The sequence below is a fragment of the Microtus oregoni genome, unplaced genomic scaffold, assembly GCF_018167655.1.
Source record: "Microtus oregoni isolate MIOR12 unplaced genomic scaffold, Mior012 000003F_ref0000135, whole genome shotgun sequence".
Classification (NCBI taxonomy): Eukaryota; Metazoa; Chordata; class Mammalia; order Rodentia; family Cricetidae; genus Microtus; species Microtus oregoni.
Genome location: NW_024543062.1, coordinates 10,105,509 through 10,125,262, shown reverse-complemented (window position 1 = coordinate 10,125,262; position 19,754 = coordinate 10,105,509). Strand labels below are relative to the sequence as shown.

The 19,754-nt window shown below is 46.4% G+C and overlaps 1 long non-coding RNA gene across 1 annotated transcript in view; it reads right to left on the bottom strand.

Annotated features, from left to right (window-relative positions):
* LOC121445184 overlaps positions 1–18,284 on the bottom strand; it is a 28,292-nt gene extending 10,008 nt beyond the window's left edge. Inside the window, exon 1 of the long non-coding RNA XR_005973899.1 lies at positions 18,190–18,284. This is a non-coding gene — a long non-coding RNA (uncharacterized LOC121445184). The remainder of the gene's footprint in view (positions 1–18,189) is intronic.
* Positions 18,285–19,754: the final 1,470 nt, after the last annotated feature.

Here is a 19,754-nt window from a genome sequence, read left to right as displayed (position 1 = left end):
CTGTTTTGCTATAGAACCCAGGACCACGAACCCAAGGATGGTACCACCCACAACAGGCCGGGTTCTCCCCCATCAATCACTAAATAAGAAAATGCCCTACACGTTTGCGTACAACCTTATCTTATGGAAGCATTTCCTCAACTGAGATTTCTTCCTCTCAGATGACTTTGCTTGTGTCAAGTTGACATAAAACGACCCAGAAGACCAGGTACCAGGTCTGTATGGGTCATCTTTATTGTCTTACATCCTCCTGGCAGTCTTGAAATGTGTGGTTTGTACTCAAGGAAGCAACGTGCAGAAACCTAAGCTGAAGTAGGTGATTCATTCCTCCTTTAGCAGAAGTCTGATGGCCAATGACTTTGGGGTTGGCACTGCTGCGCCTTGAGCTTAGGACTCTGGGTCAGTAACACCACCAATCTCTTGGTTTCTCCCTCAGGTCCTGTCTTACTTTTCCTGGTGCTGTGATAAGATGCTCTGACAAAGCAACTGAAGGGGAAAGGGCTGATGATTTTAGCTCACGGTTCATGCTTGTGCATTCTGTCCTGATGGCAGAAGCCAGGGCAAGCAAGAGCTTGAAACAGGTAGGACATCCACCATCTTGGCTCTCTCCATCTATCAGTCCAGGGTCCCAGGCAGGGGATGGAGCCATCAGTCAGGAGTTAGTAAACGGGAAGCAGTCAGGGTTGGAGTCATAGGGAGAGAAAGAATATTCTCATACAAAAGAAACACCATCCTCCCCACCCACGGCCTTGGGAAGGAGATGACTTTCCCACGCAACATCTGGAGTGAGCTTATCAAACAAAACTTCCACCAACCAGGACCATATGTCAAGTAAAAGTCATTTTTTTTAAACAACAGTATATTTTTCTGACTATTCTAATCAAGCAGTTCCCTCTTTTGTTGTGTATTTTCTGTCCTGTGTGAGGAAACAAAATGTGGAAAAGAAGATCAAAGGAAACAATGGTCTGGCAGCCTTATCGGAGGACCAACTCAGAGACCATTCGGTGGCCTTCCAGATTTAGAGATGCCACACTTCCCAACAGGGTGCTTTCTGCTTCAATAAATGCCAGTTTGCACCTCTTCTGAGTCTTCCCTGTCTTTGTCCCCAGTCCTTCAATTCTGTTCACCTTTGAAAAGAATCAAGACTCGTGGGCAACTGGAGCACAGCGCAGACACTCCTGTGACACAGTCCTCAATGGCTGGGTTTCCCTCAATGAACACAATCAAGATAATCTTCCACAGGCGTGCCTAGAGGCCTGTCTCCCAGATAATCCTAGACCCTGTGCAGTTGGCTGTCAACACTAACCATCAGAGAGACAGAGGCCTCTGACAAAAAAGCACTCACTCAGTCATATATCAGTCATTTTTACATCAGGGCATCTGAGAAACATAGCTGTTATAGTTTAAATCAGGATTTGTGCCCCAAGGCTTACATCTTTCAGGCAAGCTGCTGAGCTTAGAGGCGTGACTGGAATATGAGGGGCTGACTCATCAACAGATGTTATGAAGTTGTTCCCTCCAGACTAAAAGATTCCCTCCTAAGAGGTGGGTTCTCAAGACTTTGGAAGTGCAAAAAAAAAAAAAAACAAGAACGAGGAAATAAATAAACTCACAAGGCCCAGGAAGTTCCAGAAGCTTACAGGATTCATAAAGCCCCTCCCCAAGGTTGTATAAGAAGTAACAACTAGTAGGGGAGGGAGACTCTATCCAGTGGAGCTGCCTGTAAGTCATTCATGGAGCTCTGGGGATGCAAGTTTCATGCCCATGTTGAAGTGGGCTTTTGGTGATGGAACTGCCTTTGAGCCATTCATTTTCCTGTAAATAACCCCTCACCTATACTTCTGTAAGTAACCCTAATAAGCTCACTGTTTCACTGAGCTAGACTTGGGTGGAGTCATTTGTTTGATCTCTCCTTGGTGCTCTATATTTGTCTACATCTCTCCAGGAAGTTGCACAACAATGAGCTAATCCACTGATGCATGGTGCACTCACAGACTATTAAAAGGTGATGTGTCTGAAAGAAATAGGTCACTGGGGCGTGTGCCATAAGGGTACTTGTTGTCCCCAATACCTTTCTTTCTCTACCTCTGCTTCCCGGCCACCACGAGGTAAGCAATACCCTCTACCAACATGATATTCTTCCTTGCCTCAGACCCAAAGCAACGGAGCCCAACAGTCATGGACTGAAATTTCCAAATCCACGAACCAAAATAAATCTTTCCTCTCTTGAGTTGCTTTTCTTGGGCACAGCAACACAACGTTAGCTGATACAGTGCATATGTGGGGAAGCATTTAGAGACCACAGGTCTTCAAAGAATAGCCATCCTGGTTGCCCCGCCAGAATCTTGGAGGGAGTAACAGACTCCCCAAGAAAATTCAAGAAATAAATGAAACTTACTAGACATCTCTATGTTGCTGACTCAGAAGAAGTAGGGCCAGATGCCTGGTTCAGGCTAATGGACAAGCAGAGCCTGGGATTATTTGAATGAGACTGGTAAGTATCTTTGACAGACAGCATACATGGTGCACACATAAACCTTGGCAAAGGAGGAACTCACCTCACTTGTTAAAGCATTTGAAGTGCAGTTAGAGGCTGTAATGTTCCTCTAGCTGTGACATCTGTCACTCCACTGATGGCCAGGGTAAACTCAGCTGATTTGCTGGCTAAGTGGATGTCCCTATTACCGTAGTTTTGGCATCAAAGCCTGTGCTCTGGTGGTCCTAACGAGCTAGGCTATTGCTCTTACTCAACAGGTCAACTTTCAAGACATTAAGAAGAAGAACAAATACAGGAGTCCAAGTGATGCTTCAAGGCTATCTTTGGGGTCATGACATGAGGCTGAAGTTTAAATAAAGGGCAAGAGGTATTCATAGCTGGGCAACCCCGGTCAAGGTGTGGTCCTACCCATCCCTAAGCCACCATTATCTGAGCTACAATGCAAGTGATCTGAGAAGCTGTCAGAACTGTGTGGAATCTCTTCCCAAGAAAAACATTCCCTCTCTGACTTGAACCAGACTTCAGTTATTCCCTTTTCCAGCTTAATATTCCTGTATAAAGTCCAGCTTCTTAGAGTCCATTGTCTCCATAGTCACACAGTGAAAGGAGGGGAACAAGCATCTCTTCTTAGAATATCTTCATTTCTGCCAAGATGGTTATAGCTCCTCCTTTACCACTACATGAACATCATTCCTAAAGCTGAGTGCTTCATCAAAGAGGATAACCTTGTCCAACAGAAACAACATTCTCCAGTTGAGGGTATAAGAGCAACTGTATTACCATGCCAGAAGGAACTGCCAAAAGAGGATCTCAATGTCCTTCTACAAGAACATAGAGTAGTCGGGCCATATAAATTATATATTGCATGTAGCAATCTGTATTTCTGAAAATACATAAACAAAAAATTTTTTTTGGTTTTTTGAGACAGGGTTTCTCTGTGGTTTTGGAGCCTGTCCTGGAACTAGCTCTTGTAGACCAGGCTAGTCTCGAACTCACAGAGATCTGCCTGCCTCTGCCTCCCAAGTGCTGGGATTAAAGGCGTGCGCCACCACCACCCGGCTTCATAAACAAATTTTTAAGATTTCAGCATGCAGCAATCCCAGAGAACCTAGACAACAGTGAGGACACTAAGAGAGACATACATGGATCTAATCTACATGGGAAGTAGAAAAGGACAAGATCTCCTGAGTAAACTGGGAGCATGGGAACCATGGGAGAGGGTAGAAAGGGAAAGTAGAGAAGGGGAGGGGAGCAGAGAAAAATGCATAGCTCAATAAAATCAATTTTAAAAAAGATATCAGGGTATGGGAATGTGTATATACACATTCTGGGGGTGTGCATGTGTTTGGGGGCATGCATTCATGCATGAGACACAGAGAGAGAGAGCACTCCCATAGAGGCGAGAAGAGGGCATTGACTCCCCGATAATTGAGGTTTATAGGAATTGTGAGTCACTGGCCACTGGACTCTGGTCCTCTGCAACAGCATAAATCTCTTCTAATTACTGGGCCATCTCTCCAGCCCCAGAACATCATGGTTTTGTTTTTATCTTTATATGTTTAGGTGTTATGGCTGCATGTGCACGCAGTGCTATTGAGCACAGAAGAGGGCACTCGGCCCCCTAGGACGGAAATCACTGACAGCTGTGGGCTACCAAGTGGGCACTGGATACTGAATCTGGTCCTCTAGAAGAACAGCCAGTGCTCTTAACCATTGAGCCATCTCTCTAGGCCCCTACAAACTAAAAATATTTAAAACACAAATTGATAAGGGATATCCTGTTACTGGAGGAGGAAGTCCTGCCCCTAGGCACACTTCTGATCTGTGCCTATGATGAAATGTTCAGCCCAAGAGAAATTACGTAAACACCGAGCGCTTTACGTGCATGCCTAGAAGAGAAATGTATCAGCTTCATTGGAGCTAACAGAGGGTTCACATTCTTTTCTCAACTTGGTGGCTACCAATAATCAGCAAGAGCCTTCTCGTTAATTCCAGTGCATACTGCTTTTAAAGAGGTTACCTCCGCTGAAGTAGAGCGCTGCAGGGCTGAAGAGGACACTCAGTGGTTAAGAACGTTTGTTGCTCTTGCAGAGGACCAGAGTTTAAGTCCCAGCATCCACATGTGGGTAGCAAATAATCACCTCTAACTCCAATCCTAAGAGATGTGGCACCTTCTTCTGGCCACCACGGGTACCTACTCATACGTGTGTGTGTGTGTGTGTGTGTGTGTGTGTGTGTGTGTGCGCGCGCGCATGCATGAGCACACACGCACACAAATAAGAATAAAATAAACCTTAAAAACAAAAACGGAGGCTGAGAAATTGCAGCCATCACTCCCAATGCAGACTTCCGCTTTGTGTCTCAGCGGTTAGGATTTCATGATGGTTGAGTTCCTCTAAGGAAACGACAAGCTCTAATTTGCAAATGTTCTTACATTAATAATGCTGTCGCGTAGCTACCTGCGCCGTTCTCTTTACACAGAACTGCAGTGACTTGCCAGCGGCTTGCCTGCTCCGACAAGGTATCCGTGACAGCTCCCTTGTCCGTGCAGAGGCAACTCTGTAGAGAATGTCATCCGATTTGACAAACTGACAAGACAGGGCTGTCAGTCTCCCAGACGGGTAAGGAGCTGTTGAGACTGACAGGGGCTGTGGGTCACCATGAATCTGACGGTTAATACGCTCTGCTGCTGACAGCCAGGAACGCTTGCCTCAGATGGTTCAAAGCCGGCATATTTATCACCCCGCTGGCCTTAGAAGCATGGAAAGTTGACTGACATGGGGGTGTACCTCCCCTGGGTGATGAGAGCCATTGCAAAGGCTTTTGAAGAGCCTTTCTCCCACCGGTAACGAAGTGACAACAGGTGTCACCACTAGACATTCCCTCTGGTTCACAGGATCTACTCTACACACAGATATGCAGGGTGAGAGACCTCAAGGGACCCTTAAACACCCTCTAACCTAACTCCATAAACAAAAAGAATACCCAAAAGTAAAGACCTCGGGGTTGACAGACACAGTTAATAATCATCATAAGCAGGGATTCCCTTCCAGTTAACATCATGTCAGTGATGCGCTTGGTCATTCTCAGCCCAACACACACAGGAGAGTCTTTTAGGGGATTTTAAGAAATGGCCACAAATACTGCTGTCAGCTCCGGCAATATGCGCTTCTTTTTTGTGTAAGCAGCAATTCCTGCAGATACTTAAACTGGCCAAATTGCTGAGAATATGTGACTGTTGAAGGCTTGGTTCAAAATGAGACGTGTAAGGGGCTGGGCTCTGTGGTTAGGAGCACTTGCTGAGGACCAGAGTTCAGTCCCCAGCACCTATGTCAGGCAGCTTATAATTGCATGTAACTCTAGCTACAAAGGAAGCGGATGTCTTCTCCTAGCCTCCACGGGCACTGGCATACACAAGTACACAAGCATATACACAGACACACCACACACACGCGCGCACGCACATCAAAATAAAGCTCTTTTAAATGGGACGTCTATATAACTTCCTTCAAGGCTCAGGGGACATTTCAGTAGTTGGAGGCAGAAGGAATGTAAGTGACAAAGGAAAGGGAAGGGTGTTTATATGGAACAAATGTATGGAACATGGCCATTACTCTTTGACGATCAGTCATGATGATTGCCTGCATAAGACCTACACAAGATTTGGCCTGCCATCCTTCCATCATGGATGCTGGGGAGATTCACTAGGCTCCGGTCTCTCCTGGAGATGTGTAAGCAGCGAACAGTTTCTTAGGAGAGAATAAATATTTCCTTCACTAGTGTAACCACTGGTAAGCTCTCTATAGTTCTATAAATAAGCCCTTCCCCATATTCCTGCAAACAACCCCAGTGAAACCCATCGGATCACCAAAAGGAAAAAGAGGAGAGAAAGAAGTATCCACCAGTGTCCACACAATTTCTCTCATATGTAGAATCTACATTTAACTACGTATACACAGATACCCACGTGCAGATATAAACACCTTGAGGTTTATAGCTTGCTTCCATTCCCTCCCTACCCTCCGCTTCCTGATCCACCGACATCTTGCTCGGATATGAGCCAGGAGCTCCACGAGCCTGCTGCTCCAGCTGAGAGCCGTGTCTCCTTGGCCATTATAGACTTTAACCCTTCAAACTCTGGACCAAAAGAAACCCTTTCTCCCTTAGGTTGGTCACAGAGATGAGAAAGGTATCTGTGTTGCTTGCTTTTTGCCAGCTTGACATAAACCTAGACTCACCTAGGAAGACGAAAACACAATTGATGGTTGCCTCCATCAAATTGGTCTGTGGCCATATCGACAGGGCATTTCTTAATTGCTAACTAATGTAGGGGACCCCAGACAACTGTGGGTAGTGCCATCCCTAAGAAGGTGGGTCTGGGATGTCTAAGAAGTGTAGCTAAGCAAGCCAGGGTAGGCAAACCAGGAGGCAAGCTTTCCTCTACAGTCTCTGCTTCGGGTCCTGCTGCAAGGTTCCTGTCTTGAGCTCCTGCCCTGACTTCCCCTGATAATAGATTATAATCTATAAACTGAAATAAACCCTTTCCTACACCAAGTTGCTTTTGGTCATGACGCTTGTCACAGCAACAAATAGTAACTACCATAAAGACTTCAACATGGCAGAGAAGAGGAAGGCTAAGAATCTCTTGAGCCAGGCGCAGCCTGCAAAGCCTGCATCATCACCAATGGCTTTCAAATGGTGCTTTGCTAGAGACCTTGTTAGAGACTTTCATGGAGTTACCCAACAGACACAGATGCACATACTGGCTCACATGTTTAAGGGCTCTGAGCTGAGTCTCCTGGGGAAATAACAGCTAAGGAAAGGCTAAAACTAAAAATGCCCTTGAGAAACCCTGACTCTGCGGCTTTCTTAGGTACTGTGTGGCTTTTTCTGGGGTGCAGATGTCAACAAGTATCTATGCCCCCATAATTGGGACACCAGCAACAGAACAAAGAAACAGTGCCACCGAAATCCAACTTGGAAAATCAATGAGTTTATTGAGCTCACATACAGAGGACAGATAAGGGGTGACAATCCTGGAACTCACTGATTTGTAGGGAGCTTAGCCAGAGTCTCCTCTCCCCAGAAATTGTTCACTGCTAGTATAGCTTTCTGAGTCTTGTAAGTTTCAGGAACTTCCTGAGACTAACAAATTGGGTTCACATTCTGAGACTTAGTGAGTCACTCCCCTGGCTCTAACTTTGATGAAATAGCCACACAACACTGAGCATCTCTCCTAGGAAACTGCCCTTGGCTAAGGAATTTTCTGAAAAATACCAACCAGCTTGGGGTTTTGTTTATATGTTTGTTTTTGTGTGTGAGCAGAGTTCAGACACCGGCCGGCCCTACATTAGCTGAAGTGTCACATTAACGGAAGCACATAAAACTGAAGAGTTACATGGTCTCCTTTGCCTTATTAAAAAAGGACACTAGAGCAAATCAATTTTATTGCAATAAATCTCATCAAGAACAAATGGCCGTAATATATCTACATGATAAATCCAGTGATTAGCAACTGTTTCTACCATTTATTGGGCCAGTGAGAAAGACATAATTCAGAGTCAGTGTGTGGGCTGCTGAATAAGAAGGAAAGGCTTTGAGTGAATTTCCTGTTGCCTCTGAGTCAAGATGTAGGACTCCCAGCTATTCCTCCAGCATCATGTCTGCCTGTACACTGCCATTCTCTCTGTCATGATCATAATGGACTGAACCTCTAAAACTAAGACCCAGATTCGATTCTAACACCCATATGATAGCTCATAGCTGCCCATACTCCAGCTCCAGGGTATCCAACACCCTATTCTTACCTCCACAGACACCAGACTTACATGTGTATACAAAAAGAGACAGAAAAGTGAAAGCAAGTGGCCACTCAGCCATCTGGAAATGCCCTGCACAAACATTCTCCTCCAAACGGAAGAGAAATGGTAAAAAGTCTATTGTTACATTTTAAGGTGGGTTACCATGGAACTCAGCAATGGAGAAAATGAAGTCGTGTATGTGATTCAGAGACCTGACAACAGCACAAGGAAAGACACAAAAGACAATCTCCCAAAGGTGTAGATGCTGGCAACTCTAGCGACTGGAAAGTTTCAGATCCTTCACAAGGCTGAATCCCACTTAGAAAAATAACCTGAAATCTCCATAGCTTCAGAAAAACTTTTCAGAATGCCACTGCCAGGAGCCACTGCCAGATCTGGAATATTCTAGGAGTCACATTCCCTCATATATATTCCTCTTTAGGAACCTAGAAAACGATCATTTAAGAAAAAGTTCAGGATGTTCTAAGAAATTATGATAATCGGTTAACTGATTAGAAAGACAATGGAGGCCAGAGGTGGTGGTGCACGCCTTTAATCCCAGCACTTGGGAGGCAGAGGCAGGAGGATCTCTGTGAGTTTGAGGCCAGCCTGGTCTACTGAGTGAATTATGGGACAGCCAGGGCTATACAATGACAAAATAAAACAAAAACAGAAAGAAGAGGAACGTAAAGAAGAAGCAAGACAAGGTAGGGTTTGAGTGAGATAAGATGAGATTTCAAAAAGAAACAGTTTCGCGACACGGCTGGAAGCTGAAACCGGTTTAAAGAAGCAAGTAAAAGAATATGGGAATGGATAGATCTTCTGAAATACCACAGCACATGAAAGACTACAAAAAAAATGAAGAAAGTATTCAAACATCTGTGGAAAGCCATTCAGTGAACAAACACCCTCATTTTGTGGACAGTGGAGGAGGGAACGAGGGTGTAGACATAGGCGTCTACTCAGTGAAATAGCAGCTGAGAATATCTACAATAATGGGAAAGATTTGGGTCTCCATATACAAGAGGTTATTAGGGCCAGGTATAGACATAAACAGAAGCTGACGGCATGTTATGGTCAAAGAAATAGGACAGGGCATGGTGATACACACCTGTAGTTCCAGCACTCAGGTGTGTATCATGAGGCAGGTGGATCTCCATGAGTTTCAGGCCAGGCAGGGATACACAGTGAGACCTTTTCTCAAAATAAATAAAAATAAAAATAAAAAGAATGACAAAGAAATAGGTTGCTCCTAGATAGTAAGGATCTATTGCTGAAGACACTACTCCTTCACTGGAATGTGCTATGCAGGCTGCTGGGGGGCGGGGGAGGAAAGACTTTGCCCAGCACTGGACCCTGCATACTGCAATAATGCCATGTCAGGCGGGGTGTACCCAATGGTGCCATAATGCCTAGACAACGTGTAGAGGTAGAAGGGTAACCAACTGATCTTTCATTGAACTTGAGGCCTATTCCACAGTAGAAAATTCATGCATGCCTGCTACTTTAAAAATTGTCAAAACCTGGAGGACTGGAGAGATGACCTAGAGGTGAAGAGCCCTGACTGTTCTGCCAGAGGTCATGAGTTCAATTCCCAACAACCACATGGTGGCTCACAACCATCTATAATACATTCTGGTGCCACCTCCTGGCTTGCATTGCAGCATACAAGCAGGCAGACAGTGAAAAAAAAAAAATGGTCAAAATCTCTGGCTGGGGATGCCACCGGCCCTAGGGAAGAACCTGTTGATATTTTTTTTCTGACAGGTTGTGTCATCTGTTTTGATAGGAGGTACCTTGGCAGGTGAGAGAAAGATGGCAGGAGAGAGAGAGCCCAAACACCTGCCTGCTGGAATGGGCAGAGCTTGTCTTATAAAAGAGTACACATATACACACCAAAGAGACTGAAGATCATCAAGCTTATAAAATGAAGCATTAACACTGTTCCCCAAGACTGCCCACAGATTTGACAGAAAAGTGGAACTGAATACATTTTGATGATAATCCTTATAAACAAAAATTCACAAAAGATTGATGACATATTCTTTTAAAATGCCCATATTAATAAAAAAAAATTATGTGCCCTACAGTGTACCCAAAGTCTCACTAGCATGATCTACAAAGCTGAACACATACTTAAAATGTGGGCCAGGCTGGGCATGGTGATGCACGTCTTTAATCCCAGCACTTGGGAGGCAGAGGCAAGCGGATCTCTGTGAGTTCAAAGACAGCCTGGTCTACAGAGCGAGTTCCACATCAGTCAAGGGTACATAGTGAAACCCTGTCTCAAGAAGGAAAAACAAAACAAGGGAAGCAGCCAAATGACTCAGTGTGTGGGTAAAGGCACTTACTACCAAGCCGGATAACCTGTGTCTAATCCCTGTTTCACACAAGGAAAAGAGAAAACCAACTTCCCTACAAGGTGTCCTTTAGTTTTCACAGACACGCACACTTATATACACACACTCACACACACATGCACACACTAAGTTAATAGATAATAATGTCTAAAGTCTTAAAACGCATGAATCTCTCACACAGATCTGAATATCTACAGCCTTTACTATATGATGCTAAATAATCCTGTTTGTTCATAGCCCCAGCCATCTCATCAGAAAAGCTGTTCTGGACTGGAAAGCTAGCCAGCTCACGGAGGCAGATACATTTCCCAAAACTGCACTGTTCAGTGAGGCGCTTCCATGTCATCACTGATAACCCATCCTGCATGCTATTGTGTTTTAAGTGACAGCCTCACTTTGTTTGCTCCCAAGGAAACGTGTGCTGCAGCTTGCCCACCGATTGCTCTTTCAATTAAAACTGTGCTCCACAAAAAAGAAGAAAGAAAAGCATGTCTAGTTCAGCTTACGATTTGAACAGCCACTCCTTACACTTCTCAAAACACCCAGTGAAAGTCAGGGTGTATCTGATCGCTCAGAATAGAAAAGAAAAGTGTAAAAAAAGAAAAAAGAAAGAAAGTGTACACATGGGTATGCATGTGTGTGTGCATGCGTGCGTGTGTGTGTGTTTGCATACATATGAGTGCAGGTAGGAGCCAGCAGTTTTATTCTCAAGCTTCTTGCTGGAAGTTAATCTCCGTATATACATATATCCTCCCTCAGGGCTGGGGAGAGAGCTAGGTGGCAAAATGCTTGCTGTGCAAGCGTGAAGACCTGAGTTTGACTCTCAGAACCCACAGCACTAGGATGCATGAAGAGGTGTTGGAACGACGCAGGAGCAAAGTTAGTTTTTTTGTTTTCTTTACTTCATTTTTTCAATTGATTTGGGGGGGTTGGGGAGGATGCTGCAGGTGTGGGGAGAGAATATGGAGGGACTGGGAGGTGAGTGGGATTGGGGTGCATGAAGTGAAATGCCCAAAGAATCAATAAAGAATTAAATTTAAAAAAAAAAATTGAATGTGCATCCTTGTAATCTCAGCACTGGGGAGGCAGAGACAGGAGGACCCCTGGGGCTGGCTGGCTGGGTGGGCTAGCTTATTTGGAGAGCTCCAGACCAGTGAAAGACCCTGTCCCAAAACACAAAGATGGAAGGCTGGAGAGATATCTCAACCACTGGGAGTGTGTGCTGGGCTTGTAAAGGACCCAGGTCGGTCCTTGATGCTCACATCGAGTCGCTCACAGCTGCCTACATTAACTCCAGCTCCAAGTGGTCTGATAATCAGTTCTGGCCCCTGTGAATACCTGAACTTACATACACAAACCCACACACATATGAACTAATTTAAAAAAAAAATCATTGAAGAGGGGGGAAAAAGATGACCAGTTTCTGAGAAATAATTGAAATTGTCATCTGCCAGCCACACACATGTACCCATAGGCACACAAATATGTGCACACCTATGTATACACACACACACAAACATCCTACTCTCATAACTGACAGCGTGTGATCGTGAGGGGAAGCCATCCAATTCAGAAGCTTAAAGATTTCAACTGACTGCGCTTCAAGACATCAGGTTATTTCAAGGTGTCCTAGGTTCCCTGGGATGCAGATAGATATATTCTATTTGCTCGCACAAAAGCCTCAGAGGATGATTCGCCCCTTGGTACAATAGGTGGCTTAATCTTTCCGTCACGGTGAAGTGGCTGTAGCACTCAGCAGCACAATGCAGACCTCAGCATCTCCAGGGATGCTGGGATCAGACAAGAGGCAAAGGGTGGCTCTGTGTGACACTGATTATAGGCTCAGCCCTGAGATGCTCGTGTGCAGGCTGCTGCTCCCAGCCATTGCCCCATCCCTGCTGACGTCTACCAGCCAGTCACATCTACATTCAGTACAATCTCAAGGTCAGCCTTCTGAAATACTCCCGAGGGGGGACAGAAGGGCGGCTCAGGGGGTTAAGGCGCTTGCTGCCAAGCCTGAGGGCATGACTTCAACCCTAGATCCCATGTGGTGGAAGGAGAGAAAGAATTACCGCAAGTGATCCTCTGACACCCACATGCACACGAAGCATGGTGGTGCACACCTTTAGTCCCAGTGACTCAGAGGAAGAAGCAGGTACATCTCCATGAGTTCAAGGCCAAGCCCTAAGACAGTCAGGGCTATATAGTGAGACCCTGTCTGGAAAAATAAAAAAGATAGATAGATAGATAGATAGATAGATAGATAGATAGATGATAGATGGATTGAAGAATGGACAAATGGATGGGTGGATGGATGGATGGACGGACGGACGGATGGATGGACAGTTAGATAGATGAATGAATAAAAAGCAAACTGTTTTCTGCCTGCTTGCCCTCACTCTTGCTGGCAAGTCCATCTATCCTGCGGCTCAGGCATTCCTTCACCTCCATTAGAACTAACTTCCTTGGGATGCCAGCATAGACCAGCATCTCTTCAGGAATACTCCAGGCCTCTAGTACCAGACTGGGACTGCTGAGACCACCACCGTCACTGAACAACTACTGAATTCTCAGCTGTTCTGTAGCGGAACCAACACTGTTGAACCACCCAGACCACAGCCTGTCAGCCGCTCTAAGAAATCCCATTTTAATATACAGATATCCATTGCATCAGGTCTGTTCCTCTAGAGACCCCTGACTATGGCATGCACATGCTTAAGTTGGGCTTAAAGGTGTCTACAACACACTCGTGACCTGCAACCTAACTTGATGGGTGCACAGACTACAACCCACCCTTGTAACAACTAGTAGCTGAGTCTATCCTGAGATAGAACCTTCCCTGAAAACTTGCAGGCTTCCCTATCTAGCATACCCAGAGCCCTGGGCTCACCATCACCACAGATGAACACCATAGATCAGTGGTTCCCAACCTTCCTAATGCTGGGACCCTTTAGCACAGTTCCTCATGTTGGGGTGACCCCCAACCGTAAAATCATTCCGTTGATACTTCATAACTGTAATTTTGCAACTGCTATGAATCATGATGTAAATATCTGATACTCAGGATATCTGATATGTGACCCCTATGTGGGGTCGTGACATACAGGCTGAGAACCAGTGCCATAGGGCATCAGACTATAGACCTGAATGTTTGCGTGGGAAACCCCAGACATAGTCTGTCCTTGTTTCCTTTCTATTGCTATGAGCAAACATTCTGACCAGAAACACATTAGCAGAGGAGAGAAAGGCCTTCTTTGGTTTGCCATCACTGAGGGAAATCAAGGCAGGAACCTAAATCAGGGACCATGGAGGAACTCTGTGCTGGCTGCCTTGCTCACCCTCAGGCTCAAACTTAGCTAGCTTACTTATACAGCCCTGGACCATCTACCCTGGGAATGGTACCGCCCACAGTGGGCTGGGCCCTTCTACATCCATTAATAATTGATACACTTTCCCCCACAGATGTGTCCACAGGCCAGTTTGGTTCATGCAATTCTTCAGCTGAGGTTTTCCTGTCAGGTCATGTAGGCTGTGTCGAGTTGATAAGGACCTTGGGTAAATCCCTCCTGCCCTGGTCTCTGGTCTATGAGAATTCAGTGGCAAAGCTTACAGAGGGCAAACCCTTCCTAGAAGCTTGAGAAACCTGGGGGTGTAATTATTCATGATCATTGTCCCTGGCTCTATTCATGGCATATGAAGGATTCCCAGGTTCCTGTGAGATTTGGGGGGGCGGGGGGTGCTAAATCAGGAGTGTTGATGCAAAAACACAGCCTTGTAGAATCTTTAACAAGGGTGAGGACTTTATTATTATTATTATTCTGTAAACTTTAGTTCAAAGGGGCCTTAAATAGATTTGAAGCCCCTCCAGCCAACTGTCAACTCTTCCATGTCAGCCAGAAACTCAGACTCAAGAGGAAGTGTGCTCTTCTCCTTGGCCCTTCCCTTTCTTTATGGCTCTGAGGATTTCATCTGGAGGGAGCAGATGTGCTACCCAAAGACAGAAGCTAATGCGGTGTTACGGGTTTTTCTACACACCTCATTTATCCCAACAGAGTGCTAATATGGAATTTTAAAAGTTAATATTGTAATATGTATTTCCATTAGCTCGCTGAAGGGAGGCAACGGGCTAGGTAGCCTCGGGGCTCAAGGACTCTGAGGAAAGTCAGTATCTCATGGGCATCTCCAGAGAGTGGGCATAGAAAGATGGAAGTCAGGCTTGGGCTGGGAAAGTTGGACAAAGCTGTTCAAGAACCTTCCAACAGGAGAGTCTCGTGCTCTCATGACTTTAACCACACAGCCTTTAAAGCCCCCTTCTCCTCATTGGGGGGGGGGGGAGGCGGATCTGGGCAAAAGCTACAACCAGCGTTTGTCGAAAGTGCATTTTAATACCAGAAACATACCGAGCCAGGAAGGGAACATTGTGGATGCCCATGGGGCTTGGAGACGTCTGAATTCATTTTTGCTATTGTAATAGGGGGACAGAGAAGGAGACAAATTAGTTTGCAAGGAGAGCTTCTCTCTCTCTCTCTCTCTCTCTCTCTCTCTCTCTCTCTCTCTCCTCTTTCAGTGCGATGCATATTATAGGGTTTCCCCCTCCTCCCACAGTCGCTGAGCTAAGCCTCATTGCTTAAGAAGGGGGGGGGGGGGGGGGAGAAAGCTAGAGCAAGCTAACAATAGCCCATAATTACTTTGTAAATGGTTTCCTGGAGTAATTATGCCATTAGTGCAAGAGACTTCCACTTCAAAGGTTTCTCTTTTCTCTGCTCCATACCATCCCATTGGGCTAGCAATGAGAGACCTCCCAGGAGCCTGAAAGAAAGGGACCAGGGCTGGAGAAACAGAATTTACAGATGCCTCTCTTAGCACGTCTATTGTCAGAACAACCGCTACACCTCCCCACGAGAAGGGGGAGGAATGCTAAAGCGGAATTTCCAAAGAGATTAGCAGTGGGTTTAGGATAAAGACTTCTTTGAGGCAGCCGCCTCTGGATTCTGGAGCCTTGGGAGCATTCTTTGGTTTTTCTAATCAGATTGAAGTGACAAGCTGAGGTCATGCGAAAGTCATCCCCACCCCGGGGGAATCAAGGCAAGTGGACTGACCCCCTGAACCTCAATAAACCTCCCGCCAGTGAGGTGGCAGGTAAAGGCCACCAAACCTGATGACCTCATTTTAATCCCTGGGATAGATGGGGTGAAAGGAGGGAACACACTCCTGCAAGCTGTCCTGACCTCCCCTTGTATGCTGTGGCATGTGTGTCCCTCCCTCTGGCCATGAGACTATTGAAACAATGGACCCCCCCCCCCCAAAAAATACTGGAATTTCCTTAGGAATCTCACGCTAAAGGGACGGAAAGGGTGAAGCCTGATGCCAACCGCAGGGGCAACTGGTACCCCAGGAACAGACTTCACACAGCTCTGACATTCATTAAATCAACAGTAGTGGGCGGGCACAAGAACTGATCATGTATAGGTACCACTTGCCCTCTGTTTAAACCCATACCAGGACCCTGATGGACCTGGGGCTCACTGGACCTGTTCTTTTGCTCCTTTTCCCAGTGTGGCCACATTGCCCACATCTCCAGTCTCTGCTTTTCACATTGCCTTGTCTCTTTAAATGATGCCTTAAGGGTAAGGGGCCAAGCCCAGCTTGTTGTGGCTGGCGGCGCCCAGGCTCTGACCTGAGAACAACCTTCATACACCCTAGGGAAAGGGCAGTGAGGTACACATGCTCTTCTGTTGAACATCTCTAGCAGCCTTGACACTCAACGCTGCCCGCAGACTACCTGGTAACCTGCCTCCTAATTGCGCCCATTTGACAGAGGCCAAAATGCAAACTCCAAACGAGGAAGTCGCTGCTCGAAGACACACAGTTTGAAGACTGCAGTGCCAGGGTTAAGGCACAGGTCCATCACCCCCAAACACACTGTTCTAACTCTCCCAAAATTCAAGGGCACTGTCTTGGTGTGGGTTCAAATGCTATAATTCAGTGCCACAAGTTGTGACAGGAGACTAGAGGCTGAACTGGAACAGGCCAGTCTGTGAAGGAAGCCTGGAAGCCCCTTCCTCACCTGGGCTCCATCAAACAGCAGAGAGCGATGGGAATGCAAGGGCAGAGGCTAAACCCCACACCGCTGCATGCTTTCTAAGCTCTTCCATCAGCTCACTGGCTCACCCTATCTTCTTCTTCTTCTTCTTCTTCTTCTTCTTCTTCTTCTTCTTCTTCTTCTTCTTCTTCTTCTTCTTGTCTTTTTAGACATTCTCCTTGTATGCCCCTGGCTGGACTGTAGTTTGCTAATTTGCTATGTAGACTTGACTGGCCTTGAACTCACAGAGATCTACCCTGCCTCTACCTTCCAAGTGCTGGGATTAAAGGCGTGCAATACCACATCTGGCCAAGCCAAACTCTGAACTCAGACCTGTGGCCCAGCAACCCTAAACTGCTGTCCTGGACACTCTGAGCTCCCTCCTGGTTTCTCTGACCTCCAATACCTAACTTAAAGCATGATTCTTTCTCCATCTCCTCTCCTCCTGGCCACTGCCAATATTTACAGCTGGCCCAACATTTTTTTTTATCCCTTTCAAACACTGATAAAATTTTCTTCACACTTCCTTCCAAGTCAGTTTTTTAACTCTTGATTAATGAGACTAAGAACTCAAAAAAGGTACCTCAGTCTCTGGTAACAAAGTCTCAGCTCATTGTCTTAACCTTAACAGCTCCTATCTAAAAAAATGGGCTTATCTCTTCATTGGAATAAACAAATGCATTGTTGAGACTGAAAATTTGGTGTTATCAGTTGAGTATGTACAATTAAGGTTGACCCAAAAGCCCTATGGTGGGGAAAGCAAACTGCTTCAAAAAAGTCATGCCAATCTAGTTATAACCACCATCTGGAGTGTCACTCAGTGGTAGAATACTTGCCTAGAATCCCCCAGTGAGGAGCTGGGGGTGTAGCTCAGTGGTAGAGCCCCTGCCTAGAATCCCCCAGTGAGGGGCTGGGGTGTGGCTCAGTGGTAGAGCCCCTGCCTAGAATCCCCCAGTGAGGGGCTGGGGTGTGGCTCAGTGGTAGAGCACCTGCCTAGAATCCCCCAGTGAGGGGCTGGGGTGTGGCTCAGTGGTAGAGCACTTGCCTAGAATCCCCCAGTGAGGGGCTGAGACCTTGGTTGAGTGTTAGAGCACTTGCCAAGGGCTAGGGGCATGGCTCAGCAATAGGGCCACTACTCAGTGTGTGTGTGGCCCTACCGCTAGGGGTGGGGAGTATGGACATGGTAAATCACACTGTTATCTCTGCCTTTGGGGAACTGAGGCATGAAGAGAAGAGAGACAGAGATGCATGGTGGTAACAGGTTCATTTACACTCTGATTTTTGTGTCCCACCTTCCCAAAGACTATGTCACAGAATCTGAATGGGACCTGAAACATGCGTTTGTTCTCTGTCCCCACCTCCCACGCACATATGCACACACACACACACACACACACACACACACACACACACGTATGTGTGTGAGACAGAGAAAGAGAGAGAGCTCACCTTCCACCTTGTTTGAGGCAGAGAACATCTTGTCATTCCCTGCTGTGCATGCTGGGATAGCTGGCCTGGGTACCTCTGGAGTCTCCCATCTTGCTTCCGGATGCTGGTGTTACAGAAGTGCCCGACCGTGTCCAGCTTTTACATGGGTTCTTGGACTGCAAACTCAGGTTGTCAAGCCTTCAGGAAAAGCTCTTTACCCACTGATCCATCACTCCAGCCCTAGAATGTTTGTTTTTAATTAGAAGGTGGTAACCTTCCTGTAAACGGTGCTAAAGAAAACTGCCTCACGCCCCAGGGCCACTCATTATGACACGTTCATTTCTCTTTGCAGTCTTCATTGCCTCTATAGTAATCCTATTCAAGGCAATCTAGCAAATGGTTTACCTGGAGAGATGGGGGCAGGGTGGAGGGACGACGACACAGACACTCCTGATGTGATGGCTGATCACGGTTATCAACTTGACACACTTAGGAAGCTGAACTGTCAGCTGAGGAATCACCTCCACCAGAGTGCCCTGTGGGCATGTCTGTGGGACATTTTCTTAATCACTAAATGACGTAAGGGGACCCAGACCTTGGAGGGTGGTGCCGTCCCTAGCCAGATGGGCCTGGGCTATGTAAAGAAAGATAACTGACCTTCAACCTTGGAGCTTGCCTGAAAGCAGTGGTCTTCCATGATCTCTACTTCAGTTCCTTCCTCCAGGAACTGAGCTGAGCTCCTGCCTTGGTTTCTCTCAGTGGTGGACTGTAAAGTAGGAGATAAAATAACCCTTTTCCTAACCAAGCTGTTTTGGGTCACTTTTGTATCACAGCAAGAGAAAGCAAACTATGCCATCATGTCGGCTCACCCCATATAGAGGAACCCCAAAAAATAGACTTAAGGAACAATTTCCAGGATGCCCAAGTTAGTGAACCCACGAGTTTTTACTTGGGTTACTAATAGGCGTATGGAATGACTCAAAGACAGCCACATCACCAGAAAACACACCTAACGTAGGTGACAAGTCGCAAAACAATCTTGGCACTTTCTGCACGGCTAACATACAGCTCAACAGCTCAGGGAGTCTATTCTTCATAAGTGTTAACAACTTTAAGGGGGAGGTTTCCGCAGCGGAGGTGTTGCAGCTCTGAGGGGAAAGGTATCCCGGTAGTCGGGAGCCAAGGAATGCCATAAAGTCACCCCACACAACAAACCTCACATAAGAAATTTACCGGGAGAGATGCAGAGAAAGGCTGCCTCTGCTCAGGTGAAAACCATCAGGAGGTCTGCGGTGATGTCGGTGGCCTGTGTCACCTCAAGAGGCTTTAGGAACCATGGGAGTTGAAATCAGAGGGCCATGCTGAGCCAACCCCGCCTTTTGCTGGCCCTGGGAAAACTGGCCTTGCCTCTCACTGGACACTACAGCAAAAGAGCTGGTCCCTGCACGTGAGAGAGGTGGCTCCCACTCCTCACCACAGGTGAGGGTGAACCCACCCGGAGGGCATGCATGTAAGGGAGCAGGCTCTGCCCCCTTGCCTGAGGCAGGTGACCCCAGTGGCCCAGACTGACCAATTTAGCTACCACC